Below are 8,718 nucleotides of genomic sequence, written 5' to 3' on the forward strand. Positions count from 1 at the left end.
ACTGAGTAGAAAGCTGATTAAGAGCTGCTATTGGGCACATTTGGTCTCTGCTACTTTTGCGTCCCCTCCAAAGAGTTTGGAATCGAGCTGGTATTTCACAGTACAGGCAGCTAGGGGCCAGCACTAGCTCACGTTTGCGTTTGCCAAACCAGTGTCTTCCTCAGCCGTGCCCTAAGCAACGGCATCTCCTCTATATAGTGAACTATTTGCATACTCTAACGAGATGGGCTATAATTGGCCTTCATCGATTTTGTTTTCATTGAGCTAAAATAGAGTCAGAGCTTCTTAGGCAGGAAGAGCTGATTGATTTGTGGCAGGATTCAGGACTATTCAGTTGAAGTAATAATTAATTATGTTCTTATTTAGTAATTGTCAGGGTCTAAGTTTACTCTTACCTTTCAAGTAGACACTGCTGAGTTTTCTCTCTAGACTGTGTCTCTCCTTTTAAAAGCTGGGATAAAGTGCCAACGTACGGAAGACAGTTCACAGGAAATGCTCAACTCATTTCCTTCTCTGTCCCTTCATTGCCACTTCTTTTTCTTCTTGCTCTTACTCCCTGCTTATCCATATGCATGCTGTTCTTTCGTGGTGTTGATTGATCAGCTCCATTCCCTGGTAATTTTCTTTCAAACGATTCCAGTAAAACAGCTTTTTAACCAAAACTTGGAAAACAAAAGAAAAAATAATTACGTTAGAAACTTTGAACGGTAACATGCTGTTAAGATTTTTATGGTTTTCTTTTCTATTTAAGTCAAGCTCTTGCCCTACTGAAACACTTTCTTGTGTTGAGTATGGGTATTAAACAAATACACCTGCATAGCACAGCAGCTGCGATGTGTTGATTGTGTGCTGTTACACACTCATAAACTGGAAACAGCGGATGTATTTGTGTGCGAGTGAGCGAATAATGGTCTTGCTGAAACTGGAAGGGCACTTGTCCTTCCTTGTGCTTTTCTTATGAAGTGTCCATTTAATTAAACATTAACACTGTGTGAGCAGACAGTACTATATATGACAGAGCCAGGGTTTATGAGCTGTTTCAGTAGAGTTGAAAGCAAGGTTACAGTGGCCACATACAGCAAAGTTAGCATTAGCACATATGTAACAAGGGTGATGTTTAGTACATTTTCTCCTTCTCTTATCTTGTGCTTGCAGCATAATACGGTGGCAACATTTGCTAGTGCTTTTTAAGTGGTGGATCGTATTATGAATATGATGTTAAGCTCTAATGAATTGAGTCCAAGTGGTTTCTGTGCTGCTGCCAGGAGTGCAGTGCTCAGTAAGTACCTTGCACCAAGCAAGTAAATGGTGAAGGAACTCACTGGGCAAGCAACAACCAAATGCAAGAGATTGTTCTTTGTAACAAATTAGTTCTTAAATAGAAGGGTCTTCCAGCAGCTTCACTGGATGAAACCTCCTGGTTCAATGAGTGTACTGAAGTGGACACAATTGTCAGTAACAAGTAGGACACAACCCATGAGTACCCTCGAGTCCGTTTTTGGTATGTAGTGGTGGGAAAACCAGAGGAGAAAATTACTGAAAACATAATAGGAGGTGAGGTTGTCTTGGCCACTGGCTCTGAGTAATGGGCCAAGTCTAGCTCTGAAGGGAAACTGTCCAGCAGCTCCAGTCTCTGCTGGGCAGGTGAAGACAAAGACTATTTGGTGGCCTGTGCAGCAACTTCCATGTTAGGAACTGTGCTGTGGCTGGGATACAAAATTCCATGGGAGGCCTTGGAGACTGGAGTCTGAAAGAAGGAAGGTTTGAGGGGCAAAAGGAAGTAGGAGACAGCTGTGTAGTCTTGTGGTGGTAAATCAAAGTCTGTGCTGACCAGCATGTTCCTTTGAATTGGACACTCCTATTACATCATCTAAGTTACTCTCTTTTTGGCAGTGACTCTTCTCTAAACAGTGCCCTGTATTACTTTGGATGGTCATGTTTTGAGAGCTTAAAGTCACAGGCTTTGCTGTTTCCATAGAGTTTGGTTTTTTTTTTCTACTTGTTGCTGACCTGTTTTAAGGAGCAGAAATGCATTGCAGCACCTTTCTTCCTGGAGAATCTTTGTAAAATTGTGATGGTTCATTGTAAACTACCTTTTTATTTATAAAGTGAACAGGTGCACCATGACACAAGACAATTCACATCGCTTTATGTGTGTGTTTTTTCTAGTAGGGAATTGACTTACATGCGTACTTCCTGGGATTTCTGTGATTTGTGCTGCCATCTTGCTACTCGTTCTGTGTCAGAAGTCACAGATTATTTCAGAGCAAGGAAGGCAGGAGATGGGGTATTTTGCACGTGTACTTTATAGCTTTCATACACCAGAAGCCTGAAGCACTTCTTGCCTACATTCATTTTACTGAAGGCAGCTTTCTTCACTGCATATGCATCTTTTAGATTGGATTCTCATATATTTCTGCCCTGGGAGAGAGGTAGTGCTCTAGGGGCAGACCAGTGCATTTGTAAAGGTTACCTGATGTTGTCAGTATTGTGAAATGAACCTGAATTCCAAGCGGTCAAAGAGAGTTTTCCTTTTGCTTTCAGTGAAAGCAGGGTGTGATCTTAAACCTGTTTAAGATCAAACATGTGTTTACAGCCCTCTTCATGTGTTTAAGGTGGGCCAGAGCTTCAAACACTTGTCATGTCTACTAGGCTGATTGCCTTGAAAAATGAAGAATTTTCTATACTAATATTCTCTGGGTAATGAATGATCAGCTTAGGAGAGGATGAGCACCTTGGGGGATTGTAAGGATTATTAGACTGCCTTACCCTGGAGCTTCAGCTATTGCATTGTAAAGATAATAAATGATTAATTGATCTCATACTTTGTACTTAACTTAATTGGTATCAGTGCTTTGGCTGCACTGGCTGCTCTAGCAGCTTAGCCTCAGAGATGTATTTATTCTGAGTCAAAAATATTAATAAAAAAATTAAAAAATACAGTGAAGGGGCATGGACAAGGAAAAGAAAGTGCCACCTCACAGGACCATGCAATTGTTGTGGGTAAAATGGGAGTAACGGGAAGAGCTGGGATAGGGACTGCAGCAGGAATGCTCCCAGGTGGGAAGATGTGGAAACTCCCTTTCTGGAGAGAAGACTTTGCATTGCATCCTCCCTTACCAGTGGAGATCTCAGTTCTCTTTTCACAAGAGTGCAAAACTATGTTAAATGTCTCTAGTTTCTCTCCCACATAATATCTCTGTACCAGCCTCTATCTAGAAAGAGGCTGACCCAGGCGTCTCTCCTTGGTGTCTGATCCTTCAAAAATGAATTTATTGTAACAAGCTCCAGCTACAAGGGCTTGTTACTGCTGATGTATTTCCTCTTCCTGGCATTACTGCTTCCTTGTTCTGTGTCCTTGGTGGATTATTAAACCCTGTACTCCTGTGTTTCAAGGCATGACTTACAGAAATAAGTGGCTGTTAAAAGAGGCGGTCGGCTACTGTAAGTCCATGTCAGACATTAATTTAGTTCCTGTTAGTCTTGCCTTTGTAATCAGTAAATCCCTATTTTCTGCCACTGTTTGTGTGGTATGCAAAATAACTTGCCAGGTCTAAAGAGAACACTGGCAGCCATGCAGCTCTAATCTTGTGTGCAACAAGGGAGAGTCACAATCACAATTTTTCTAACAGTCTGCCAGAAACCATCACACATTCATTTCACAAAGTCGAAGGAAAAAGCTCTGCAACTCCTCGATGTAAACTAGGGAACAAGCTGTAGAACGACATTGCCTTTTCTCCTTCGTGATGTAAGGAGAAAAGACCCTGTAATGACTCACATCAAAATAAGATGCTGAAATAGATGTTTTCTGTGTTGTTCACCCATCATCTTGCCAGGTAAACCTCAGTCTCAATGGAGGTGGTGGTAGTAGCATATAATGGTTAGAATTGTTCCTCTTGCTGAAACTTCTCACTACTTTGGAAAAAGGCTGAAGTAAAGCTAGTGAAATTGCACTTGAAAATGAAAATACAGACACTACGTTGTGGATAAGTGGTTGGATGGGTAGAATATGAACTTGTCAATTTTGTGCAGCAACCTTTATGACCAGGGTACAGACAGGCAAAAATCCTGTTTATGGGAATTTAAGTCAATTTTCTAATGTGCTGTTTCTGCTTTTGCGACATAGAAATAATTGTCAGTTTAAGAGTGGGCAAGATACAAGTGAGTATGCTGTGGTGTTAGCAAATCGAGCTTATGTTAATCTTGGTATGAAGAGTCCATGTATGTCAATAATGATCAAATAAAATTGCTCATTAATAATCATCATAAGTAAATTTATCTCCACAGCACTTTCCACCCAGATGCTCCAAAACGTTTCATGAAGCTTTGAAAATCACAACAAGATGAGGTAAAAAACTGTGTCTAGGCAGCGGTGGGGGGAAATGAAATCTGGGGTCATAGTGACTTGAAAAATTTCAGTGAACAAAGCTGAGTTGTCCTGAGAATTACTGAGATTTCTTGACATGGTCTGATGCATGAAGATACATGTTCACTGACCTTGCTGGAGAGTGAGTGGCTGTCTTTTGGGTTAACTGCAGTCAGAGAACTGCAACAAAACTTAGTAGCAGTGCGCACCGCTTCTGCTGCTAAGGAACAACTTCTTCTTTATATCTTCTTTGGTGTGATGCCCTCAGAAGACAGCAAGTATTGTGTATTTCATAGCAATAATGTGTGAAAAATCTTTCAGGCTGTTTTTTTAATTTGTATCTACTTCAATTAAGTTTTTAAACTGCATGTCTTGTCTCACAGAATGATGAACGCTTTCCAATTTATTGAAGCAATGGTTCTATAAAAGAACAATATGCTTGAGCAACTCTTTGTACTGATACATCATCATCAACCTTAGTAATGAGTGGGAGAGATAGGGCTGGTTTTGGCTCCATTGAAAACATTTGTAGATTTTATCTGGAACAGATTTTATTAAAATTGCAGCAAACTTTATAAAGCCCAATATATGCTTCATTAAGGGAACATTACCTTACAATTATGATTAATTAGATTAAACTTATGAAAGTGTGTTATTTGTTCAAATCAAAAGGGTGGTGGGGGAGAATGATGGATGATGAAAGACTGTGATAAATGAAGAAAGCAGCTGAACTAAATTGAATGTGTATTCATCCGTTTTCACTTCATAACTAATGATAAATTGAGCATGTCACATTTAACAATACATGTCTGAGCTTAAGCACAGGCCCAGCTCCTGTAGTCTAATGTCTTTTGTCAGGTAGCTGTATTCAGGGGTCCTGATATTTTGTTTGGAGAAACCTATGCAGTTCATTATCTATCTGTCCCCACAGCTAAAATCACAAATGAAAGCTCTTGCTCTCTCTTGAAATAAAATCAGGGAAGTCTCAATTAGGGTAGAGTTGTCTAGGAAGCAGAATCTGACTGTGAAGTGTTAATTCGACTCGAAAAGCAAGTGATGTATTGAAAATTGTGTGTTGTTGACAAGAATACATTTTGGGATAATTGCGAACTTGAGCAAGCCTGTGAGGGTCAGAGTCTAACTCACAGGCTCACAATCACTTGTGCAGCCACTTAAGAAAGGTGCTACTCAGCACTAGCTGAAATGTCTGGGTTTGGCCCCAAAGACTCAGGGACTTTGTGTAGGCAATGCCTGGGTACTTTGGGGTGGCTTTGCAGGCTTCTGAACTTGTGCTGTGTTTTCTTCCGGGATCACTGATTTTTCCTTCTGCCAGTCAATCTAGGAAACAGTCTTTCCAATGGTAATCAACAGTTCTGCTTCTATTCTTGGCTGTAATAGATGTGAAGCAGCATGAAAGCAACAAGTAAGTACTGTGGAGAGGATCTTAATTTTGTTATCATCAAAACCAAAAAGGAAGACATTTTGTTCAGGGATCACTAGAAGCTGTGGTTAACATTTCATACAAGAAATGTTGTTTTAGCTGACTTTGTTGTTCTGTTCCTGTTCCAAAACTATTTAAACATGTTAGGCCAAATTTGGTCATGACAGATTGAACTGCTGAGCTACACCACAGATGAATTTTGGGCATGAGCTGGTTAGCATTTTCAGGAATAGTTCAGCTGTTATCCTGCAAATGCTTGTATCCTGTAGATCAGAGAGTGAGAAAAAGTGGTTGTAGAGATGTATAGATTTGAGGAGCAATAGGAAGCAACTGCAGAAGAGCTGAATACGTGAAATGACATCTGTAGTCTTCCAAAACTGAAATGGAAGAATGTACTTCATGTCTTAAGAGCACTGAGCATAAAGAGATGTGCTGTAAACACGTAAAGAACGAAACTGAGGAACTAAGCATGCGCATGAATATCACATATAGCAGTAGCTAAAGAGTGTAGGGAAAGGGTATTCTCTTTCTCAGGCAATTAGGAGGGGGTATTGTAGCTTGACCAAAGACCGCTTTTGCTCTCTGTGCTGTTTCCAAAACATTGTGTTGTCCCCTGCTTGTGATCAAGTCTCTTGACATGGAAACTGCATGCCTTGCCCCATCCTTGTCTCCTGCTAGAAGCACCATGTGGAGTTTGAATGACAGTCATATTTTTGAGCATCTGAGTCAGGAGTGAACCAAACTTCATTCCTATCCAGTGCTGCCTGTAGACTGGATATTAAGGACTGGATATTAAATGGGTCCTGGGCAATTAAAGTAATTTAAGAAAGTGAGATTAAACTTTGCCAGCCTCTCTAAACTTAATTAAACTTAATGATGGGAGGAAAGGTGTTTGCATGGGCAAAATTTAAGAAAAAATCAAAGAGTACCAAATGAAGGGAAGCAAACTGTAATGTTACATTTTTCAGTCAGTTTTAATAAAGACATTGTTCTCCCCTAGGGTAACACCAGTGTTTAAAAAGGCTGTAGTGTTGTTTAGCCCTGGCCTCAGGTGGCTGGGCACTTTGTGGTTATGTGCCAGACATCACACCTGGATGGGATGGATGTGAGGGAACTTCTGTGAAGTTGTCTCTGCTTTTCCTTTATCTGTTTCCCAGGAATGCTGTAAAATGTTTTAGTTTATTTGACTGAGGAGTGCACTAGAGAAATTCTTGGTGCGTAAAGAAGTAATCTATTTACAGTGGTAACCACTGTCTATAAAACTAGAACTTATGTTTAACTATTAAAGTATTATCCTTTTGGGAAGGCTGTGATAACAGGTAGAATTGGCTGTCACAGTCAGGTTAGTAGTAGGATTCTGTTTAAATAATGGGCTTTGTAGTGAAATTAATTCTGCAGTTTAATTGTGTAATTACTGGCAACAAAAGTTTAAGGAATGTAATGGAAATCCTGGAAAAGTAGCAGTTTTATTCCTCATTCCATGAAAGGAGTTTGGTGTTTTTTTTTAATGTAGCAGACACATGAAGAGCTAAGTTTGTGCTTATTCCTGGCTATTATTAGTAATGCTTTTCAAATAGTAGTAAATGGCTGCTACAGAGATATTTCTGGCTGTGACTTGATTGATTGAGATGGACTTTCTGAGAAATGATCTATGCTATGAAGATATATAAGACCCTAGGAGCTGGAGGTAAGTGGACAACGTGGACTGTTTTGGCCATCTGAAGCTTCAGTATCTCAATACCTCATTTTTACAGTGAGGCTAGATTTGGGTGAGAAAAGAGGACGTGAGGTGCTGAGTTTCTTTTTTGAATATTCCCACAGATTCTTTGGGTTGCATGTCCTCAGTGTGATGCATTTGCATCTCTATATTGCTACCTCTGCAAGCTGCTTACCTGTGAGCTACGCTCTGTTTAAGCTGCTGCATTCTCTTGTAGAAAACAGTGAATTTGCTGAGCAAGATGAGAAGGTGACTTCTGGAGGAAATGCTGAAGACTGTGCAGCCCCCTTGAGGAGAGCACTTGGTGTGCCGTCATCTTGGGTAGACCAGTTGGAGTCTACTTGAAATGAGATGGTTCCAAGTACTCTCTGATCTTCAGATTCTGTACGGCTTTGTGGTGTGAGCTCCTATAAAAGTGAGGTACTGGAAGGGACTCTCTTTCATCTTTAAAAAGCTATATAGGCCACCCTTCCCCCATGACTGTGTGTGTAGAAAGCACAGAGGAGACACGGGTGTAGGAATCATTAAAGTGAAATGTGAGTCATGTTCATTAAAGGCAAGCTAGCAGAATGTCTTATATTAGTGGCTGCGTAATGATTAGAGCTTCCTGTAATAATGATGATGGCGATTCTACTATATGAATTGAACATTCATTCTAAGTTAATTCACATCCTTTTAATTAAGCCCTTTTTAGCTCAGAATTTGAATAGGCTGGTCAGAAGAATACTGAAATAGCAACCCTTCCTCTGTACTGGGGAGATTCAATCACTAATCTGTATCTAAATTTTGTAGTGAAGGCATACTCATATATAGTTATTCATAATTCATTTTATCTCTGATAAATACTAGGCCTTCTTCCCACTGGAGATTATATGTGTGTTCACCAGCAATATGTTTCTAGTTGAGATGATGGTAAAGAGGTTTATTATGGTGTGAAATTATTTAAAGAGAACTTTGCTTTGATTTTTGTTATTCAAAGACATGTCAGGGAGATGAATGATCTACTGCTTGCCTTAAAAACACCTCCATTTTGAGCAAGGAACCATGGTCTACAAATATTTTTCATCAGGAAAAAAGATAAAAAATGGGAAAGAATTATTTATTGTATATAGGACATGAAAATATAGAACAGCAAGATGAAAAGGAGGGCAAAATGTTTAGTTTAAATACTGAAAGACAACTTTGGTAGTAGCC

Source organism: Pezoporus flaviventris, unplaced genomic scaffold, assembly GCF_033815535.1.
Source record: "Pezoporus flaviventris isolate CSIRO_AGI_PZ_B2104156 unplaced genomic scaffold, CSIRO_AGI_Pfla_v1 ptg000002l, whole genome shotgun sequence".
NCBI lineage: Eukaryota > Metazoa > Chordata > Aves > Psittaciformes > Psittacidae > Pezoporus > Pezoporus flaviventris.